General features: G+C 38.9%; 1 protein-coding gene across 7 annotated transcripts in view; it reads left to right on the top strand.

The window, feature by feature from the left end:
• DHRS7B (dehydrogenase/reductase 7B) overlaps nucleotides 1-23,747 on the top strand; it is a 749,348-nt gene that overhangs the window by 534,704 nt on the left and 190,897 nt on the right. The gene's annotated exons all lie outside the window — the stretch shown is intronic.

The raw sequence follows: 23,747 nt of genomic DNA, 5'->3' as shown, positions 1-23,747 counted from the left end.
CAAATGTAAATGTTATATTAAGCTGTTCCTTCCTGTACATATTACATCATTAGACCTTGATTGTCAAAAGAGAGGGTGCTGTCAACCCAAGAACCTAGGTCCCTGACTACATTTTATTCTGTAGTGGTGTGTTGCCTGTACAGTATTATTGGGGGGGGGGGGGTTGCATACCAAAAGTGATTATTCTGCACTTTATAGTAATTAGTTTGAGCCCATTTGTAGTACACTAAGAGTTTACTAGGTATAGTTAATTCTGGAGGGTTTGGGTGTTGTAGGGTGACTTAACATCCCATAATTTGCAATTGTTTGCTTGGAGATCTGAGAAGCAAATAATGAAAAGGAGAGTTCCTGCCTCTGAGCTCTAAGGGGCTCTGCTGATCACTTTCTGATGAGGCACATTCAACTTACACTGTGCGGGGTTCTGGCTTTCAGTTAATTTGCTATCCGTCTTACTGCATTTTTTAAAAGCATTTAGCTTTTGTACAAATCCAGCATGGAGAAATAGGGAGTGTTGTCGAAGGCCTTGGCCAGATCAAGATATATTCTGTGCAATTTTCTCATGATTACAGTATGTGCAAACTGAGGAAATGCAGTTGCATACAAAAAGCATAACATTACTAAGTGTTCATGAAATATTTCATTGTACCTCATTGTTGAAGTGTATCATTACTTCTACAGTGATAAGTTTAACAAGTATATACTTTATTTACAGAAAGTGATGATGTTATTCACATGGGAGATTAAAACCGAAAATATTCCTGCTAAATCAGTTAGAAGCAATGCTTTTATGTTTTATGTTATTATAGGGCTGCTTAAAACTTGCCCATTTGGCAATTTCTTGTTAAGTATTTTGGTAATTTTATCCTGCATTCTTTGTCTGAGTAACAGTTTCTAATATTGTTTTGTAATTTTTCCCCAAAGTTTGGGGCCTGGAAAGGGGATTGAATGGTTGGTCAAGTAATGTTATTTTTAGGTCTTTGGAGTACAGTTAAATCATGTGCATGCAGATGAGACCGATTATTGTTGTTTTAACTGACAATCTGGATATGAGAAGACGTCAAATGTAAGAAGTAGAGACGGTCTGCACACTGTTGTACTGGTAGACAGTCTGCTTACTTAAGAGTGATGTTCTGTTTTGGGGGAAGAGGGGAGAATGAAGTGGCAAATCCTGCTGAATAATGTTTGTAAGTCAGGTAGGTGTTTACTTGAAGCATAGGCAAGGGGGGTCTCTGTGCTACTTGTGGCTGCAAAATATTTTTACTTTTTTTCTGCTCTTCCTTTTGGAATGGAAGTGGATTATTTTCCAACAGGGGTATAGGGTTACATTTGCTTTTATGTTGTTATGTGCTGACATGGCTAATATGGGTTCACAAGTTATACGTAGGTGTCTGGATGAGTGTACTTGCTTGACAGTTTAAGTAAGTTTGTCATGTACTTGCTTGACAGTTTGTTGTTAAGTAAGCTTGTCATCATGACTGTCGCTGAAAGGAAAGATTATTTTTGCAATGAGAATGAAGGGATAATTCCTTGTTATAGTGTGCTGCAGAGAAATACCAAAGCTGCTAACTTGCATGCATTTCCTTTGCCAAATAATTATAATAATTAGAAAGAGATTTTAATGTTTCTTATTGGTTCTTTTTTTTTCTTGTGTAATACTTACTGTGCAGAGCTGTGTTGAGTGCAGCCCCATTGTAGCTGAAGTTCCATTGTGGGTATTGCATGTACGTAAATTCTCTAACCTTCCTACTACTGAAACTGCACCTTCTTCAACTTTTGGTAGTTAATAAATAATTTCTAGTCTATCTTAGCTTGTGCTGACTTGCGCTATCCTCATAGCTTGTGCTGATTTGTGTTATCCTCCGTGTAGCTGCACAGACCATATACCATCGTGAAGAATGATTCCTCAGTATAAACAAAAGATAATTGACTTTAATTACCGGTTTAGCTACTGGTATCATTCTAGGAGCATCCAGTATTTATCAGCGTGGGAGGCTAGTGTTGGCCTGCATTTCTCTCTTCATAACTTCCATATATTGATAAAATCATTTTCTACCCCAGTAGTGCCCCTTTTATAGCAAGGTCAGTCTCATCAAATTAAGCTAATAGCCAACCACACTCAAAATCATATCAAGGTAAGCTTTAACAAAAGTTGCACTCCTTATAGACATTCCTGACCCCTTGAAAATATAGATATATGCCTTATTACAGAGACATAATTTCAGAATAGCAAAAGTACCCTCAATGCAGGGATTAGGTGCCCACCACTCCTTCAGACTCAACACCAGTTGAAGTTAGTGTTCTTAAAAAAATATTTCACCACCAGACTGTTAATGCAAGACAGTAACCTTGAAATCCTCCACATCCTTCTCATGATAAATGAACAATACCACATCATATATCAACAATATCATTACAGTACCCCACTGCACAACTCCTGAAATAGTTGTGCTGCAAGAAGAAAACCTGGTTGAAAACTTGAAACTTTGGATCACAAAATTAATTTTATGTTTCACTGCAAGTAGATTAGCAGTAAAAATCTGAAGACATTCAGTGCCCAGCATTCCCTCATGTTCCTGAGGAATATGTCATAAGCTTATTTTACTAGAGCAGAATATCAGGACTTATGGAAAATTCAGTAATTATTGTCAACCCAGAAAGAAAGGCTATTCAGTGGATATTTGTTCTTTACAAGGGCAAAAAGTCATAAAGAGGCAACAGCTGTTTTATGTTACGGACCTGAATAACAGCGACAAAGGCTGTGAGTTTGTGAAGTGCATGAATCTTTGATACGAGGCAGAATACTTTGTGGTGTTAGAAATAAGGAAACGAGGAACAGGCTTAAGGAAGTCATACCTAACCGTATCAAAAGCTGTGCATTTCAAGTGAAATAACTAACGCACTGTTAATTGCATCGACCAATGAGAAGAATGCATGCAAAATAAAATACCTGTCAAAAATAAAATATGCGAGTCAAACAATAAGTCAGAGTGAGAAACAAGTGGCGTGTTATGAAGTTAATGGATATGAAACGAAAGACATGTAGCAGTGTACTGTGGTTAAGGAAGGATTCAGTATGGTGATTGCTTTCCCTATCAGGGATTGATATCAGAATAGAGACAAAGAAGGAAGGGATAGGGGAATCCTAAATGAAAGACCTGCACTGGTTAAGTTTTTAATTGAATCTAGAACAGAAGCTGCTGTTAAAAGAGGGATAATAAGTAGGGCATATAAAATATTGCACGATAACAATAGGAATCAATCAGAAGAGGTTAGAAGAGAGATTAGATATGCAATTTACAAAGAAATAATGGGAGGACATATGTGTGGCTTCCAAATATGCAGCAAGTCTAGAAGATTTAGGATTTTGCATGGAAGTGTTTACATAGATACTTTTATAACCAAAGCAAACTTCAAAGAATTTTTCCTTAGGTAGATGGCAAGTATTGGAGGTGTGATGGGGAAGAAAGAGGTAACTGGGAACATATGTTTTGGGAGTGTAATGAGCTGGCAGACTTTAAAAAAATCCCCTCAGAGTACTCTGTCGGGAATACTGGGTGAGGAAATGATTTTTTGTGTTTGTTGCGGTACAGGATCTGAATTACCTGGATACAGTAAGGCCTTGTTAAGTTTAATTCTGGTGGCTGCCAAAAAAGCAATTACTAGAAAAAGGAAATCAAAATATTAACCAACTTCACTGGAAGTAGTGAATATTGTAACAGAGATAGAAGAACATGAAGTGAGATCTTTAGAAAAGGGTAGGAGTAAATTACATAGAAAATGGAAATTGTGTGAACATTACATGCAGAAAAAATGTTTTGTAGGAGGAGTGAAGTCTAAGAGAATGCAAGAATTGAATAAATTTTGTGATGTTGCTTAGATTATATGTAACGTATACTACTATATGTAGCCTATAATGTTTGTAAATGTGAACTTGTTAATATGGTTTGATTACTTTTACATAAATGTAAATGTGCCTTTGTCACAAGTGCTAATTCAATAAAGGTGTTCAGAAAAGAAAGGATTCGATATGGAGGGCGGAGGAAAACATTGCATCACTAATATTCAGGTATACAGGTTGTAGGTGAGACGGGAAATCTTGCATAGCTTCTAATCAAGGTTGCAGAATCTCTGATATAAAAGGACATTTTGCAAAAATGTGTAAAAGGAAAAGTGTATTCAGAAGAGTTTGCATGTTATTGAAAACTAATGTGAAAATGACAAGTTGTGGGTAAGTTAAAATGAAAAGACTTGTACTATGAGTCCTGAACAATGGGTTAGAGACAGTGAGATAGGTGTGTGTGAAGATTGTGGAATTTAACCTAGATGATGGCGTACAGTGAAATATCTTGTATGATCTATTTAAATATTTGGATCTGTTGAACACTGAATAGGGAGCTCTGTGCATTTTTAGCTTATTCCGACCGCAAATGTAAGTAAGCTGCCAGCATGTTAAGTCTTCCTTTTCTAATGGTTGCACTTAAAGAAAGTGGATTATTCTAATATCTAGGGTCACATGGATTTTGAGACGCTAAGGATTGTAAAAAGTATTTACAGTGTGAAATCAGACACTAAATTCTGCCTCTGAGACCATTGGAATTAAGTCAGCAGAGGCAGAAACACTGCTGGCAAAAAATGTACATGATTACTTGATTTACAAGTTGCAGACAAAGTAAGAATCCAGAAGACATGGGAAAAAGCAGCTTGAACCTGTGGTTGTTGATAAAACAGTTCTAAGATCCTGTATAGTTAATGAGGAAGAATAACACGTTCTATAACTGAAACCGTAGACATTGTACAGGACAGATCAAGTTTTAGAAAGCTGAGCAACCAAAGTGATCATAGCCAGTCCTGTTGCAAGAAAACAGATTCTGTGAAAACAGTGACAGTCGAGAGTTTTTAACAGACTCCTTAAGATGCTTCTCCAAAGGAAGCTGTAATGCAGTAAGAACTGATTCAGAAGCATGACAGGATGTCCAGTACACAGAGAACTGTTTAATTCTCAAGATATAGTTGAAGAAATTAGAGCAATGTATGGACTTTCCCACAACTAAACATTATTTTAAAGACTGAAAATTAGCATTTGCATAATCGACAAATGTGTTTTACATAATGTTCAGTTTTGAGATTAAGTAACTCATTGCATATGTGCTGTAGAGTTCTCGATGTAACATAATGCATGCTTCCACATCGATCTATTTTATAGCTTTAAAAATGAACAGTATAGAATATGGCATGAATACTTTTAAATGTTAGTGAGCATGTCATGTGGTTCACAGGTGTTCTAAAAAAATTCAGTTCACACTCTAGACATCATGGAATTTAGCGACTGCCTCTTGTCTTGGTGTCTTATTGATTTAGCCTCCTGACACGACAGTATTGTCTTGTTGCCAAGTTAAGGTAGTTTAACAGAATAGCTGAAAGTAACTGTAGAAGAATTATTTAAAGTGTCTGCAATAGCATGTTTGCTGTGAAGATAAAAGATCAGGGAGCAGAGTTTTACAGGTAATGAAGTCATTATGATGGGGTGGGAAGGACTGCTTGGGTTGCATTAGTCCCAGTGTGCTTTCCATGGATAGATTTGGATGAGCATCACACTTCATAGAGCTCTTTATTTTAAGGTGAGAAGAAGAAACCGCTCACTAAGTAAGTGAACCACCTGTAGATGGTGATCTTAATTGCAGCTAACTGTTTAATACTTAAATAGTATAATTATAGAGCAAAGAGTAACCAGGACACTGAGTAGCATCTATCTGATAGACTTAACAAAAGCAACAGCTGCTATTGATACTTGGATATACTATGATTGCTCAAGATTACATAACTTGAAATACAGTTCCAGTTCCCCATTAAAAAAAAAGTATTTGAGTGTTAAAGTTTGAGTACACAAATAGTTGGGAAGCATGAATTTGTAGCTGTACACACCTTGACCAATTAAAGAAGAAAGCAAAAGCAGAAAAGAAGCATTTTTTTTGCACAGGCCAAGTCCTTCTGCACCCTCCAACACCCCATTACTTTAGTCTTCTCCTTATAGGTAATTATTAATAGAGTACAATTTTCAATAGTATGGGTACATAGTGTAAATCACTGCACATGCAAAGCTGATAGTTTCATTTTGGTTTCATGACTGTCCTTTTTAGGGCATGAGCAACTTTAAACTTCCTAATCTTTGTGTGTTACGTGTGTTGGGGCAGTGAGGACTGACCCTGTAGCGATGTATTGCTTTTTTTACTGACCCACAAATAGGCCCAATGAGGATGATCTCAGATTATGTCATCTTATCAGAAGCAGTTTTACAAATAAGATATTATGGGCAATTTAAATGCCCCAAGTGTTGCTTGGTCTGCCCATACTTCTAGTTCTAAGACTATAAATAAGGTAAATGAATAATACTCACAAGCAGTGACTGACAATACTAGGGGTAATAACATATTGGATGTGGTATGGTTTAAAAGGACACAACATCTTTAATCTTGCTGCATTGAACCTCACCTGGGGAGGTCTTAGCATTGTTGTGGTATTTGAGGTTGCTTTTATTACTACCCCTGGTGTTAAGGAGAAAGTGTTAATAGAACGTTCCATTATTCAGACTTTTCAATCATATGTGATGAAATGTTATCGTAGAACTGGCAGTCCAGTTTGAATAGTTTGTCAATTCAGGAGAGATCTGTCAAGTTCTGTAACTTTAATGACAATTTGATATGTTAGTATGCCCCTACCAGTATTGTTTCTGTGGATAGTGAACAAAAATTCCCATACAGTGGAATTATATGCTTTCATATCTTAAATGCAGGAAGAAAAAAATATGGAAAATGTATAGGTCCCATCCAACTTAAATCAAGCTACAGCAGACTACAAAAAAGTATTTTTCCAAGCCCAATACTAAAGGTTGATGTTATAAAAAGGCATTTTCCAATGACAAGTCAAACTCTGCAGCTAAGAGAGATAATTTAAATGGATATTTTTAAAGGAAATTGTTGAAAATCTGATTTAGTGTCTTAATTATTTATTTCAAAGTTTATTAGAAGTCAGCTACTTGCCTCCTAAATAGAAAAAAAGCAAATGTAATTCCCATTCAGGAGTGTCAGCCTAGTCTGTCTATTAATAATTGTAGACCAATCAGTCTTACCTGTATCTTGGGAAAATCCTTTGAGGAGGCAGTGTGCCTTTCTTTTAAACATATGTTTGATGTTGGCTTTGGTATGTATCAGAATGGATCTTAACAGGGCGATCTTGTTTTTCAAATTTAATAATTTTTTTATGAAAGTATCATAACATTCTCTTGATCATGGTTTGAGTGGCATTGCCCTCTATTTAGATTTTGTCAAAGCATTTAATTCTGCCCCCAACTAGGACTTTATTGACATCATGGAAAAGGCCAATGTTAACCTGTACATGGCCAGATAGTGAGAAATTGGTTACTGTCTAGAAAGTGCATGGTAAAATTTGGAAATTGCTGGTCAGATTGCACGTTTGTAAGCAAGGACATTCCTCGGGGCTGTGTACTGGATCCCTTGCTTTTTCACCTTTTAATGTCTGACTCCCCATTTCCAGTAAAGGTCTGACTTGGCAAATATTCTGATGATAATAAAATTGGTAGAATACTTGCCAACACTGAGGATCATTACTCACTTCAAAATTGTTTGGATAGTTTAACGAATTGGGTACTGTGTAAAGGCCTACATTTTAATTATAATAAGTGTATGGTTATTCACTTTAGGGTACATGGATAAAAAACATTTAATAGCCCCAAACAGTCATATTTTCCAATCTACCAGTGTGACAAGGAACTTTGGGCATTCTAGTGGACTTTTCTTTGAAGTCTGATGTATACCTTATACTTGCCACTTGAAAATGCTATGGACCCATTAGGAACATCTCTCTGTTTTACAAGTGGGACAAATAAATTGACTAAGTTATTCACTGCTACTATTCATACAATAATTTAATACTGTGGTTCATTTTGTGTGGTCAGAATGTCACATCTGAAGGCACTTGAGCATATCCAAAAAAACTTTATCAGGCAGATAGGGGTGAGATGGATGCCATGTAGTAGAAAACTTGAAGATCTTTTACTCTATTCAACAGGATTTGTAGTAATAAAGGGATTTAATAAATCATAAATGCTTACATGATGAAGTTATGGCTGCTAGTTTGGGTACTGAACTTGTTAAACACAATGTCTATACCAAAAATGATGACGTTAGATTGACTATTGTTAATTCTCTACTAAAAAGTTATTTTTTCCATAAGGGAGGAGAAAGGTTTTGGAACTCCTTACACTTCTATACAAGATGTTTTATCTGTTTGAATAGATTTAAGGAGCTTGTGGAGTCGTCGTTATAGAGCATTATCTTTGCACCAGTGTGATCAAGTAAGCAGACTCTTAAATGTCCTGTATAGTCCCTGAGTTTGGCTATAAACTTATTGAGTCATTGAAAATTTTAAAAGTACTTGTGATTGCAGTTCTCTGGCACACTGTGGTATCTGAGAGGAAAAAAAAACGTGCACATTTTGAACAATAAAAAATTGCACCTGTATGGAGTGAGCAACAGCACATGAGCAACTGTCAGCTTAAGCAGCTGTGAGAGGAGCAATTTTGGATCAAGCAAGTGACTGTAAGCTATGATTTGCAGGGAGGACAGCAACCAGAAAGATGAGAGAATGGTAGACAATTAAGTTTAGATGCATGATTAGAAGAGCGTGTCTGAGAAGAATGACCTGTGGGATAATGATTATAGGGGAAAGTGTAGGATTACAGATATAGGGAGAGGCAGACATTGGGACAATAGGATCTGAAAAAGTGGGAATTACAGTTTCTTAGCTAAGAAAGCAACAAAATGGTTACTGAGTGAATAAAATGAAAGGTAGGTGGACTTTGCCAAGTATGAAATGGGAAATATAAATGCAGTGAGGCTGAGGACAGTACTGACTGCTGAGATCAGAGTTAAGTGACAAGATTAGAAACAAAGAAGTGAAAAAATAGCTTGTTTGATCTTTCTCTGTTATAGTGCAAAGTGTTTAGTAATGACTTATTTCATGCGTACTTGAAAGTTGTTTGGGACTATATAATAAATATTAGGGATATGTTGAATATGGAAGTGGAAGTTCAAGATTGCGATTTAAATCTATGATCATTGATAAGCCTACAAGTATTATGAAAGAAAAAATATTCCTGGGGATTGAATCAACTCTGTGTAGGCTTCGCATGAAATCTACATGGATTTTATGTGCTTGTGTGATGTGAAGCAGAGTTAATAGGAGATGCATGCCACACATTGGGCTTACACGAATACAGGTGAGTTTTCATTGTCAGCAACACTGGCCAGGAAACTGCAAAGGAGCAAGACTGCAGAGAGAACATGCATAGAAGTTTGTCTTTGGGCAAACTTGCTACCTGAGATTGTGCGGAGAGCCACAGTGACTACCACTTGTGAAATTACTGCAAAGATTGCACTATTAACACATTACAGAAAACTTCACTCCGTGCAATGTACACTACAAGTTTCTGCATAATGAAATATTGGATGTTGGGGTGATCATCAAGGGCAAATACAATGCAACACTGATACACTAGGCAGGGAAAGTGTGTTGATTAAAATGGCCGCAGACATAAATGATAGGAATGAAAAAAGAGGAGTAGTGCATTTACAGTATGGCAATCTTCCCAAGATAGGATATGCCAATGTATGTACACTTCCAAGACAAAGCAATAGCATAACATTAAGCACATATGTACATAGCGCAGTGCATACTGCTGTTTATACCTCCTGTACGAGTATATTCATATAATCACACATTGGTATATATTTGACTATCACACAAGGGTACATGTAAATAAAGATGAATGGTTGTGATATTAACATCACTGACTAGACAGGACATTTAACAGGGATGTTTCCTACAATAGGGGGTATGAGCATGTTGTGAAGATTTGCAAAATGACTTGCTTTGAATAAGACTGAAATGTCCGCATACCTCACAAACAATCCTGGAGAAGTAAGCAGCAAGACTCATGAACAACTGCTGACAGAAGCAGGCACAGTCATAAACAATTTTAAAATATTAATTATTGCCAGAATGTGAGCTTAAGTTATTATACGTGTTCTGCAGGAACAGACGTGTACGACTGTAATGACTGCCAGTATTCTGTAAAGTGAAATCACCACCCCCTTTCCAAAAAATAAACCGTCTTTGGAGGAGTTATGTGGGACAGTGTTGAATTTGGGTTCAGGCGCTTAGGCAGCGAGACATTTCCCTGTGGTACATTTGGCTGGGGACACATGGCTGAAGTGACACTCAGCTGCAGAGAAATATGGCTGTTTACAAATTCCCTGTGGGCAAAGAGAAGCACACACTGCCATGCTCACAGTTTTAATAACCAAATGCATGGCAGCAGAAGAAGTAATGAGTGTTGTACTCAGTGTACAGTACATACTTATGTAACTACAACATGTAGAAGTGTGCCACAGCATGGAGGAAATCCTGCAGGCTACTGTAGTCACATTTATGCTCCAGTATGTGTTTTAGGTAATGTTCCCTAGACATTGTGAAGGGGGTAGTGGTGTACACACTCCAATTATAAAGGCACTGCCCATTGTGCACTGCATTTTTACTGCCACTGACATGCCCTCTGGCCAGCCTGCTGCTGATGCCTGCCATATTGCCTGTGTCTCATGTTCCCTTGGGGATCATGGACATTGTTTTCCCCCTGTCCATTTGGTTATTGAAGTTGTGAGCATGGCAACCTATTCTTTTCTTCCCCACAGGGAATTTGCAAACAGCCATATTTCTCTTCAGATGAATGTCACTTCAGTCATGTGTCCCCAGTAAAATGTACCACAGGAAATGTCTCGCTGCCTAGCCACCTGAACCTGTTGAATTTAGGGCCAATCTTGGCCATTTGAGAGGTTTGCATTACACATAAGCCACAAGCCACACGTGGAAGAGTCAAACCCATGGCAACAATGTTGTCAATGATATCTGTATTTACTGGGTGCAACACAGAAATACATATCACACATGCATTTTGTACAATACCTTGAAGGGAAGTCTGCACTGTCAATTACTATGAGGTCTGCATACCAAAGAATAGTTCTGTATGGGCAACAAGATGTGTGCAAGCTTACTGTGCCCATTGTTAATACACTTGAGTAAAGCATCCCCGGCTGATATACATTTTGACCATAAGGATAACAACACTATTATGAGTGGATTCCCTATTAACAGATGGATATTGCATACTTGTGCCACATGTAATAGCAATGGATATTGTCTGAATCATCTGCAGTTGATGAGGGAATTAAGAAATGTGTTATAATGGATTGTACAGCAGTGTGTGAGACTGATGTCAATGCATCAAATATGCTCATGTACACAGAAACTACAGCAGTGCAAAGTCTAGTGTCAGTGAGTGAGGAAGCTGGCACTGTGATATTGTTCATATAACAAACAATGCCTGGAGTACACTGTAGAAGCACATGTCAGAACTCAAGACGTGCCTCACGATCACTGTCCCCCTGACATTTACACTGAAATTGTTATGCTGGAATGAAATCCTGACATGCATGCATATGTGTTCTTGCAAACTATCAAGTGGTAATACTGATGTGATGTACTGTTACTTCTGTGATGCTGTATGGTCACAACATAGCTGTACCTAGGATATAGTTGGACTTCATAGTTTCATAAAAGAGTACTAGGCTAATTTTCCAAGATGACAGAATATCCTAGCCATATTTAACATGAGTTTCACAATTTTAAAAAGCTATGTGAACAGAGTTTAAACATTTATTAGCCTGTGCTATGTTATCTAAGACCAGCTGGCTCTATCCATGAGAGACATGGACGTAACACCATGAGTACAATTACCATTAACCATCCATTGATATAGTTTGCACTTGAATAGAGTCAGGAAAGTCATTTTGCTTTACGTGAATGTTAGGCTTGTTCCAGAGAAGGTGTTGTGTCTGAGAGATGTTTCTCTCTCTCCAACATCATTTATTATGTCACATGCTAGGTTAACATCCTTGGCACGAATGACACTTATGCAATTTGCTTTAACAATGTGTAACATTTCCATCAGGGCTAGATTGTAGAATGCCCTGTAGTGCAGGCACAAATCAGCATTTAGTAGACTGTAAGGGGCAGAACACAGTAATATGCATTTCAGTCTTTCCATGTAGGATTTGTTACACCCTATATCTTCATTGTGCAAAATCTCTGGTGTTGCTCCAGCTGTTGCAGATCTGTGGTGAGATACATGCAGAAGGGTGCATTGTTCTCAATTACTGTTGTGCTGAGGGCCGAGTACAATGGAATTATAAAGTATTTTTGATCTGAATGACATGCCCATTCTTATGAGTTCCACCACATAGCAGGGATTTGTCAACTGTGTTTACATGGTGGTCGAACTTCCAATTACTATCTACCCGAGTGCCCAGATCACATACCTCTGGGTCCACTCATTGGGGTGTGCTGTCTATATTGTAATTAGCTTTGGTATTTGCTTTAAAAATTGAGTAATTAGGCTGTTTTGGACATTTTAGTGTTTCTCTATGGGTCTGACACCAATCATTTGTGTGAGTTAATACTTTCTGCACTATATCAATACCATTACTAGATTGAAGGATTGTCCACAGTCTGCAGTCATCTGCAGTTTAGGTTGGACAAGGGCTGTCTAAGTTTGCCTTGACTTCCGAGAATTAAATATCAAACAGGAAAGGGCCTAGTACAGAACTCTGTGGTACTGCACTGTTCACTGGCCTCTTGCTAGAGGTGAATTCACACACTTTGACAGTGTGTGTCCTGTTGATCCATTGTACTGCACACTTGGTGACATAGTGGTTTATGGCCAGTTGAGACAGTTTCTCTGTGTGGAATTGTGTCAAATGCCTTGGCCAGGTCAGGTTAGGTAGGATGCACATTCTTGCCCACATCCATGGCCTTAGTGACCTTCTCAAAGAAGCAAACAAGATTTATCAGGCAAGATCTAGCCTTAACAAAGAAAAAATGTGTTGGTTACACAGTTGGGAGATTACATAATGATTCTTTCCATTGGCTTACAGTTGAGGATAGTCAGGCTTATGGGTCTATAATTACTTGTGTCGGGTGATGGTGCCCCCTTGTTCAGACAGATGACTGTTACTGTCCACAATACTGCCAGACAATAGCCTGTCTGGAGGCTGTGGTTAAGTAGGGATCCAACTGTGTGTGCTAGGTCATGTTTTAAATTATTGATAAGGAAACATGGAATGTTGTCAGGGATCATTGATTCCATGTTTTTAGCCTTAGAGAGTACACAGATGAGCTGCTGTCTTTAGGAAATATGCTGAGTACTGTTTGTATATATACATTGTGTGAAAAGCAGTGTGATCGGGGGGGGGGGGGAGGGTGAAGTTTGATCCAAATCTGTCATTTAGCAGCTTGTCTACTGCCTCGAGTTGAGTATTGGTAGTGCCATCCACAACCGTGTTTGTGCATAGCTATGGATTCCCCTTAAGATTTTTTTACTTAACAAAAGATTTGTGACAACATTGCCAAGTACAGCCTTGGGTATGCATCATGTGACACACAGCGGAACTAACACATTCATACATCTCCACCTACTTCACGTGATTACAACAGTTGCATATCATATGCCTATATGTTTATCATTGGAAAGTTGTGTGTGAGGGCTAAAATACCATATATGGACACATTACAAATGAGGAGGATGCGGGGCATTCAGAACAGTTAATGACACAAATGCTGACAGTCACACAATGCTGCTGGGCAACAGCTGAATATTTTTTGTGAATAGCAAGACAATTGTGCATACAGTGAATTCTCCAAGGGTGCAAGTAAATATGACTTGGTTATATGTTTGTGTATATAACAGCATTACAATATGTGGATGAAACAAGGCATATATGCCCATGTAATCAGTATGATGTATTGCTGTATGTCACATAGTAATTCATGATGGCAGGTATACACATGCACACATGTGCCATACTACAAGTGTCACTGTAATGGTTGAATGAGAAGTGTGTAGAATGTTAATAGACTCCACTGCAAGAACACGTGCTTTACTAAGGCATGAACCTATGAACAGTATACATAACATCATCCTGTGTCAACAGTCCTCAAGAGGCATATTACTACAGTTATGGCAGGAACGTGTAATAAAATGGTATTCTCCATCGATACATTACCTCAAAACACAGACTGGAATACATTGCTGTAGGACTGCTGTACATCCACAGCTCAGCACAGCATATGTGAATGACAGCAGCATTGGCATGTGCAATTTTTGTAGGGACATAGGACATTACTAGGCTAATGGCCAACATCACATACAATTCTAGCCATTAGTATAGCATTTAAACCAAAAGCACCTTATCTATATGATGGTAGATAGTAGGGTTAATTGCATATGTGTGGGATTGTATTACATACAGCCTCTGTCCATATATGACGTGTACATCCAATGACAGAATTAGCATCATTCAGTGGTCTGCAGATGGCTTGCAGAGACTCCTGGACAGGCTGTGCTTCACAGTGTATGTACAGTGGATATAAAAAGTTTACACACCCCTGTTAAAATGCCAGGATTTTGTGATATAAAAATGAGACCACAATAAATCATTTCAAAACTTTACCCACCTTTAATGTGGCCTATAACCTGCACAATTCAATTGAAAAACAAACAACTCTGTTAGGGGAAAAAATATAAAAAAATAAAAAACATACAATACGCTGGTTGCATAAGTGTGTACACCCTTAAACTAATACTTTGCTATGTGTGCACACCCTTTAATACTTTGTTGAAGCACCTTTTGATTTAATTACTGCATTCAGACTTCTTGGGTACACACCTGCCATCAATTAAAGAGACTCTAATTAACCCTAAATAAAGTTCAGCTGTCCTAGTATGATTTTCCTGACATTTACTCAGTTGTCTGCTGCAGCAAAAGCCATGGTTCGCAGAGAGCTTACAAAGCATCAAAGGGATCTCATTGTTGAAAGGTATTAGTCAGGAGAAGGGTACAAAAAAGTTTCCACAGCATTGGATATACCATGGAACACACTGAAGACAGTCATCAAAAAGTGGAGAAAATATGGGACAGCAGTAACATTGCAAAGAACTGGACGTCCCTCCCAAAATTGTTGAAAAGATGAGATGAAAACTGCTCAGGGAGGCTGCCAAGAGACCTACAGCAACACTGAAGGAGCTGCAGAAATTTCTGGCAAGTACTGGTTGTGTACTACATGTGCCAACAATCTCCTGTATTCCCCATATGTCTGGACTATGGTGTAGGGTTGCAAGATGGAAGCCTTTTCTTACACAGAAAAACACCCATGCCCTGTTAAAATTTGCAAAACATTACATCAGGTCTCCCAAAAGCATGTGGGAAAATGTGTTATGGTCTGTTGAGACTGAGTTTGAACTTTTTGGCCACAATTCCAAAAGGTACGTTTCGCACAGAAACAACACTTCGCATCATGTAAAGAACACCATCCCCGTGACGAAGCATGATGGTGGCAGTATCATGCTTTGGGGTTGTTTTTCTTCAGCTTGAACTAGAGCTTCAGTCAAGGTGGAGGGAATTATGAACAGTTCCAAATGCTGGTCACTTTGTGCCCAAAACCTTCAGGCGTCTGCTAGAAAGATGAAGAGAATTTCACCTTTCAGCATAACAATGACCCCAAGCATACATCCAAATCAACAAAAGAATGGCTTCACCAGAAGAAAATTAAAGTTGTGGAATTGCCCAGCCAGAATCCAGACCTAAATCCAATAGAAAGTTGGTGGGGTGACCCAAAGAGGGTTGTGCACAAGAGATGCCATTGCAATCTGACAGATTTGGAGCTCTTTTGCAAGGAAGATTGGGCAAATATTGCAAAGTCAAGATGTGCCATGCTGATAGACTCCTACCTTAGAAGACTGAATGCTGTAATTAAATCAAAATGTGCTTCAACAAAGTATTAGTTTAAGGGTGTGCACACACAACAAAGTATTAGTGTAAGGGTATGTACTCTTATGCAACCAGCATATTGTACATTTTCTTTATTTTTTATATTGTTTCCCCTAACAGATTTGTTTTTCAATTGAATTGTACAGGTTATAGGTCACATTAATGGTGGGAAAAGTTTTGAAATGATTTATTGTGGTCTCATTTTTTTATATCACAAAAACCTGGCATTTTAACAGGGGTGTGTAAACTTTTTATATCCACTGTATGCATCTATGAGATGACATCATCCATGATTCTGCAGGAAGCATGTCATGTTGCCAGAGGGAATTAGGGTATCTTAGATTCATGGGGCTATGTTAAAGGTTCTCCTGAGTGTGATTCAAATGAAGAGAAATTCAAAAGATCATACACTGGCAGGCAGTATACCACCAACCACACACACAGCAGTTGAATTAGGTCAATTTTACCATTAGACCTGTCAGGGTGTACAAATTGGATTCCATACGACGCAACAGTAGCACCACTACAGATGTCTGACTTTACATTGCCACAGTACACTTTATAGAGGATTACAGCATCCGTGTAAGCTGAGAAGATGATGTTGGGAGGACTGTGTCACATAGATGTGGATTCACATCTTGGTGTAAAATTGTCTATCCATTTATATTTGAATGAACACACACACGTAGTCTGTGAGATTAGAACCACAAACTATCTACCTACACAAACTAGAGAACACAGTAGTTAACACTTATGTCAAAACATGAGTGTAATACTGTTAGTGAGCTTTAGAGTGGATCACGTCATAAATGTCTGTTTATAATAAGTGGACAGGAGTGCATGACATAGCTGTTGTCTCACATGCAGTGTTAAATTTGTCTGAAGACTGAACATACACACACAAGTTGCCCACAGTGAGATTAGAAGCATTGCATAGAGGTAACTGGACTAGTGTGGCCAAAGGCAAAAACTCCCCAATGTTTGCTGTCAGGCATAAAGAGCCATTCACAGTCACGTGGCACAGTGTGTGTGATGCCAAACTCCATGCAAATGCAAGACAAAAATTGAAGGGCTTTATTAGGGGGCATTTCTCCCATGTATGTGTATTTTTTGACCAGATTAAAGATGTGAAAATGGGGTACATAGGAAAGTGGTGAAATGGGGGGCAAGCACAAAGGAGAAGAAATATAGGAATTTGCATGAGGAAATTAGGAAAGAACCATAGTTATCCACTTTAACAGTGCAATTTGAATAGGGATAGAAAATTGGAGGAATTTGGACTGTCACTACAACACAAATGGTTGACAACACAGTCATGTTGTTTAGCCTTTTGGACAGAATCAAGTGCGTCAAGAAGACACGTGCAAAGTGGAGACCTATGTATGCGAAAAACATTTTTTTCTGTGGGACAGGTGCCCTTTTCTGGATTTCTAAAAGAGAGAAATGTTCTGAAAGGACATAGGAATGTCAGGGTCAGGTATGTGGGGCAGGGGAGGAAGCAAGTACAGATGAACAATACAGATACAGGAATGATAGTGGACACACAAAATTGGAGGATACTATGACTGGGGATAGGTAGGGGACATCGGAAGTACATGCCCATCAAGCATGGGGAAGTGAGAATCTAGTCCTTCCCCACAGAACTGTCATCACTGCCCCATTCCTCGGTTTCCTGTTGGATTGCATAACTTTTTGTTTTTCTGCATTCCCATAAGCAACTTCTCCAAATGGCTGAGGCATGGAGCAATGTTACTTTCCAAGATTTCATGCACCATCCCTGGCAACTCCTGGTGGGTGGTGTAATCCCCACTTCCACCACTACTCCCTGTGGGTACCAGTGCATCAGCTGTGGGGCAATGCTACCTGATGTTGATTGCCCAGGTGGTGCAGGGGCTGCAGAGGTAATACTGGCAAGCTGATGTGTTGGGTGTTGGTGCGGCAGCCAGTGGAGGGGTGGCAGGGTGAGCCACAGTGGTTGGTCTACCTCCCTGTGCAGAAAAGTATGACATCAGAATGGTGTGATTACACATATAAAAAAAAAAAGAAAAACAGAGATAAGGGGTGGGGTGAGAGAAAAAAATTATTAGAACCGTTATTATGTGACATATATTCTTTATTACAGTTAAGTACACTTTTACTATTATATTAGCTATAGAGCTTTCAAAATCAAAAATAAGATTGCAATTAAGTGTACTTTTACTATTATATTACCTATAGAGTTTTCAAAATCAAAAATAGGATTGTGAATTTTAACAAATACTCCTTGCAATATTCATTTATGCTTTTAACAATAATACCGATTAAGTTAACAACATAGCATTTATGCCAATTTTAAAGAAGTTAATATGAAATTATATTTTTTCTAATTAGAATGTCTTTGTTACTAGTGGAAATTGAGCCCATTAAGTCTGAATACACTGTTACACTCACCTCCTACAGTTACCTTGAACTACAGAGTAATGCATGCTTGATTGCTTTTATATTTAAGGTATGCATGCTTAAGTTCATAGTAATGTATAGAAGAGAAATCATTTCAATAAAATAATGTTTATTTGTGCTACATACATACCCCTTGCTCTCTGAGTTTTTCTAAGCATTCAGCATGCGCCTCCCTGTATGTTGCAATCTCCTGAGCAGCTGAAAAATAAAGAAGTGGAGAAAGAAATGTGAAAGCATTATGCATACCAGTCTTGGCTATCTCCAACTTTTTACAACAGTTAATGTTGTTTTATCTCCATGCTTACACAACTGTCAGATGTCAGCAGTCCTAAACTCATCCAGCCACTGGTTGAGTTGTGCCTGCTTGTGCCATTTCAGGTCGTTATGATGATGCCTGCATTGCTCCCCAGTGCATGGAATGCCAGTCACACTGGAGATAGCCTTGGCTAGACTGTTCCAAGCCTCAGACTTATACTGAGACCCAGTACAATCCCCCTACAGCAGCCTATGGCTGTAGCAGTTTACGAGGAATGTAGTGAACATTCTTGACTCCTCTACATCCTATCTTTGAGCCCTAAACTAGGCACCATACTTCCTGGCACCTGCCATGTCTGCACAGGTCATCCAACAACAGTTGAAGTGTTTTCCCACCAGTTCATGATATCACATTTTGCGACCAGTGCACAAACCTGCCAACTGCTTTTGCACAATGGTGCTCAGAGAGCAACATTGCCAAAGAGAGAGTCAGGCAGTTTATGAAATAAGAAGGATAATGTGACATTGGCATTAATTTATGGCTTCTCAGCTGTTGTACCTGACACATGTTGGTTGATTAGTCAAGACTGCTATGTTAAATGACTTGACTTTTAAGAACTGAATGGGGGAGGATCGATACCCCCAGTTGTGCATATAATTCATATATCATGCGTATGCTCAATCAACCTGCTATACATAGTTATTGTTATGTACGATTATCTTTATATTGTTGTTTTTGATATAAGTTACAGTGGAACACCATTTAAAAAATTAGTGTGTGCTGGATTAGAACCCTAGCTCTCATGTGTTGTGGCCATTAACCTAGCCTAGTACCACAGGGAAGGCTAGACAACAGGTGTATTTTTTACACTCTGTACTGTCCAGAGTGCTTACAGCCTTGCAATGCCACTTAGCATGTTTGAGCACAAAGGAAGGAAAAACAAGTGACATTGTTTCATTTCAGCAAGAAAAATGTTTCTTTTTTGTTTACAGCAGTGAACCCTCTTTGAGCACAGGAGAGTAGCATGTAAATATTACACAGCAGAAGCTAATATAGACAATTATTATAAAGAATGTTTGTCATTCATCCTAAAAAAAATGTGGGACTCAAACCTCAGTCTATTTATCTTATGTACAGTGTGATTCATCGACTTTACAAGGTGTGTCATGCAGACAGTTGGTTCACAGGTGTAATTTACGCCGTCTTTATTATCTTGGGTGCTGATCGCTGTGCAGTGCCGCCAAGTGTGATTGCACTTCCTAAGGCAACTGACATTAATTTTTAAATATGTATGTGTTTCAGCATGTTTGCAGTATGACACATGCCATGCAAATGCTAATAAGAGAGAGAGAAAAAAGTTACACACACATTGAAGAATTATACAGCTCTGGATATGAGCTGTCAGACTAATGAAATTACAAAACACAGTGGGAGTTTCTCTCTGGCACAGACACAATTTTGCAGCAGCAGCTGTTCACATTTCCTGTACAGTACATTCTCATTTGGATGTACATGTGTCTTGCATATTTAGTGCATTGAGTGATCACACAACAATTTATGAATTTGTTTCCACAAATGCAGCTCTGTCTCCTCTTTGTATTGTTTTCATTCTTCCCTTATCTGTGCTGTAATCTCAGACATGCAGTCTGTAGTGCATTTTGCAACAGTCTCCTTTAACTGTATGATAAAAATACATGACAGTGAAAACAGTTTTCAGCACAAGCAGGTGAGTTTGGCTATTATTGAACAAAAACTGATAAATGTGTGTTGCATTGTTTCATTTAAAAGCTTGCTGAAGTTTGTTCCACACTTTGGCAGTGTATTCTCAGTGACACACCCACTATAGGGAAGCTTGTCTGAAGTGCCTTTGTGTTTTCCTTCCCTCTCTCACACAAATTATTCACATTTGCAAGCCATTAGCAACTAACAGTGGTGTAGAGCCTACACTTTGTTTAAATCTTCTGCACAAAGTCAAAAGTTTGGTATGGAGCAATTCCAATGAGTTCACACCTCATTTGCATCTTTACCTTGCTCAGAAGGCGGAATCGACACTATAAAAAGGTAACTGTGTAGCTAGGGAACTTGCAGGTGAGGAGACTTGTTTATTTGGACAAAAGGTGATATAAGAGAAGGCTTCTAAACTGGATAAGGTATGATTATATTATTCAAGTACATTCTAGATTTTATAAAATGTTACAGATCTATTTATATATCCAGGAGAAAATGGAACATTTATCTGTATGCACTTCTTATACTTCACTGTTGGCAGTAGACATTTTGGCAGCCATTTACATTTTGCAGATAGACAGATTATAAACTTTCATCACAAGTATTATTTTTATAAAATTTTGATTTGACAATATTCTGTTGTTTTGGAGAGAAATGTAATGTACATGTCACTGACACAGGTGTTATGCTTCTGAGATGGCCTAGGGCCACCTCCAAGGAAGTGGTGGGCACAGTGAGAAGACTGCCAATCATAAAATGATTTTTCTGTTGCAAATGTACACACATCCTGATAATTGTGTGGAAAGCATGTATACAATTAATTCTGTGGTATTCCTTGGTTTGTACGAACCTTAATCTGGTTGTTGTTTTGGGGGTGGGGTTGCCACCTACCATTGTGTGTGTTGCAAAAACAGAAGTGTGTTTCGGGTGTTTTTCTGTTGAAAATATGTACACATCCTGATATTTCAGTGGGAAACATGATACATTATTTAAGTGGTATTCCTTGGTTTGGACAAACCTTGTTTTGTTTGTGAGGGGGGAGGTGGGACAACCACATAACCTTCAGTTTTACTAAATGAAAACTTGTGTTTCCAGTGCTTAATGTTGACAAATGTGTACATAAGCAAGAAATTAGTTATGTGATATTTGTGTTTCATCCTCCTCTGTTTTATGTCGTATGGGATTATGGGACCTAAGCCTACAAAGCCATGTAAACCCCCTTTCAGTGGCTCTGAAAATGAAGTCATACTACAGGCTTTCAGGCACCATGGAGCATTCCTGCTTGAGTGAGGATATTGCTGCCAGAATGCATTTTTCGAGACAGTTAGTGAATGATGTCAATCCAGTAGAATGTTGCAACAGAAATTATGATCAGATGCGTCATCGGGCCACTGATATGATTTCATCAGATCGGAGGAGAGCAGCTGCAGTTGTCCAATAACAGCTAGCTATAGGGGTGGTCCTGCTACAGAGCCCCCACTGATACCAAATGAGTTCATGTCCACAGTAAGATATCCAGACAGCTCAGTGGCAACTGCACACCATGAGCCTGATGTTAGTGCTGTTGTGGCTAGTAGGACATGTGTGTCCCAGTAGCAGCTTCCAGGTGAGCTTACATATGGCAAGTTTTATATTTGCTTATATACTGAAATATATAATTTGACTAATGCTTCCTGGAAAATGTATTTTTTCTGTACCTATTGATAAGTTAATAGAATTATATGATACAGTTGTTCAGTACATGTGGGTGTGGGTGGGTGTGTCAGACAAGTTTCAGTTTTTTCTTATGGGACATATAGGCAATTGTGTATTCATTGCTCCCCTGTGTTATTCCCATTGTGCCAGTTAATTGCTGCCCTTTCCTTGCTTCATTTCTTCCAGGACTATAGCCACTACAAATTGTGAAGAAATCTGCACATGGTAAACAATTCCTTATTTGCTTATTAAAGACCATTCTTTACATATGTAAATGATCTGTATATGAGAGATGGATGTAATGAGTGTGTATTGCTATGCCATCTGTGACTGTGTGACCAGTATTACTTTGTTTTCATATAAATTGGTTTAATATTTAGTGTTAATAGTATTTAGTTCCTGTGTTTGTAGCTTATTGTCACAGGTGACAGTAGGACGTGTAGGACTCCTGCCACCTGATGTTGGGGTATTGATAGGCTCTGATGATGATGGTGGCCAAAAGGAGGCACAGTCAGGGGGTGCAAAGGTTGAATCTGACACGGAGGATGTGACTCACCCAACCCATGTATTTCCTTCAGACACAGTCAGTATGCCTACACATACCCATTCCATTGAGTCCTTATATATTGGACAGGTTTTGGGTGACACGCTTGATCAGGGTAGTGTGGTTCCTGCAGCTTCAATGCCAGTTGATTCTGGCCATAGCTAAAGTGTGGGTGAAGTGCCATACAGGAGGGTTGGTAGGCGTGTTCAGAGGAGGCCTGTTGTCAATCCTTCACCTGATCCTAGTGTGTCATTACATGCCACTCAACATATGTTTAGGGCCATCATGGGGGCACAGGCACATTCCACTAGGACCCCTGAGGACATGCCTAGGGTTCTAGATGTGACACAGGCTGACGTGCATGATTGCCTCCAGCATGTGGCCGATTCAATGGATCAGATGAATGACATGATAGAATGGGTAGTGTCTGTGATGGAACGTCTGCTGGGAGGGAACAGCATCCATGTGGCTGTAGATCAGCATGATCATCTGCTATTAGCCAACGTGGCTGTGTCCGATCTTGCTCTTGTGCTCTACTTCCACTGCTCTATCAGTGGTTGAGGTGTCCACACCCAGCTGTAGTAGGCCACAAGATCATGGACCTGGGTGTAGTCATGAAGAGAGCTCACCCAACAGACATTGCTCACATTTGGGTAGCACCAGCACATCTGACCAGTGCAACTCCTGGCAGAGCCAGTTCTCATGGTCGGGGGTGGTGGTGATGAACTGATACCTCTGCTATGCATGGCCCACAACTGTCCAACATGGCAGTATGTAGAGCTAGCAGAGAGCTTGGCTATGTTCATGCAGACACTCTCACATACATTTCACATCGAGTGCCTATACAGACGCACACACATAAGAGGTACATGAGGCATTTGTGAGGCTTGCGAGTCATTCTGTCTCATTGGTCATTTGATATTTAGCTACATTTCTGCCTGCCTGTCTTTCTTTCCCACACACACATACTACTTTTGTGTCAGCCTTGGCCTACCTTCTCCCCAGACAACACCTTGTGCAAATGATAACTGTGCCATCACCTTGCTTTTGTCTTTTGGACTCAGGGATACATATAGTTTCAGAGAGTCATAAGTGTGTACTAGGCTAATGACCCTGGAGCCTTTACAAA

The sequence above is a fragment of the Protopterus annectens genome, chromosome 12.part0 (genome assembly GCF_019279795.1).
Source record: "Protopterus annectens isolate FY-2018-M chromosome 12.part0, PAN1.0, whole genome shotgun sequence".
Classification (NCBI taxonomy): domain Eukaryota; kingdom Metazoa; phylum Chordata; order Ceratodontiformes; family Protopteridae; genus Protopterus; species Protopterus annectens.
Note: the sequence above shows the minus strand (reverse complement) of the source record. Positions and strands in the feature narration are given on the sequence as shown.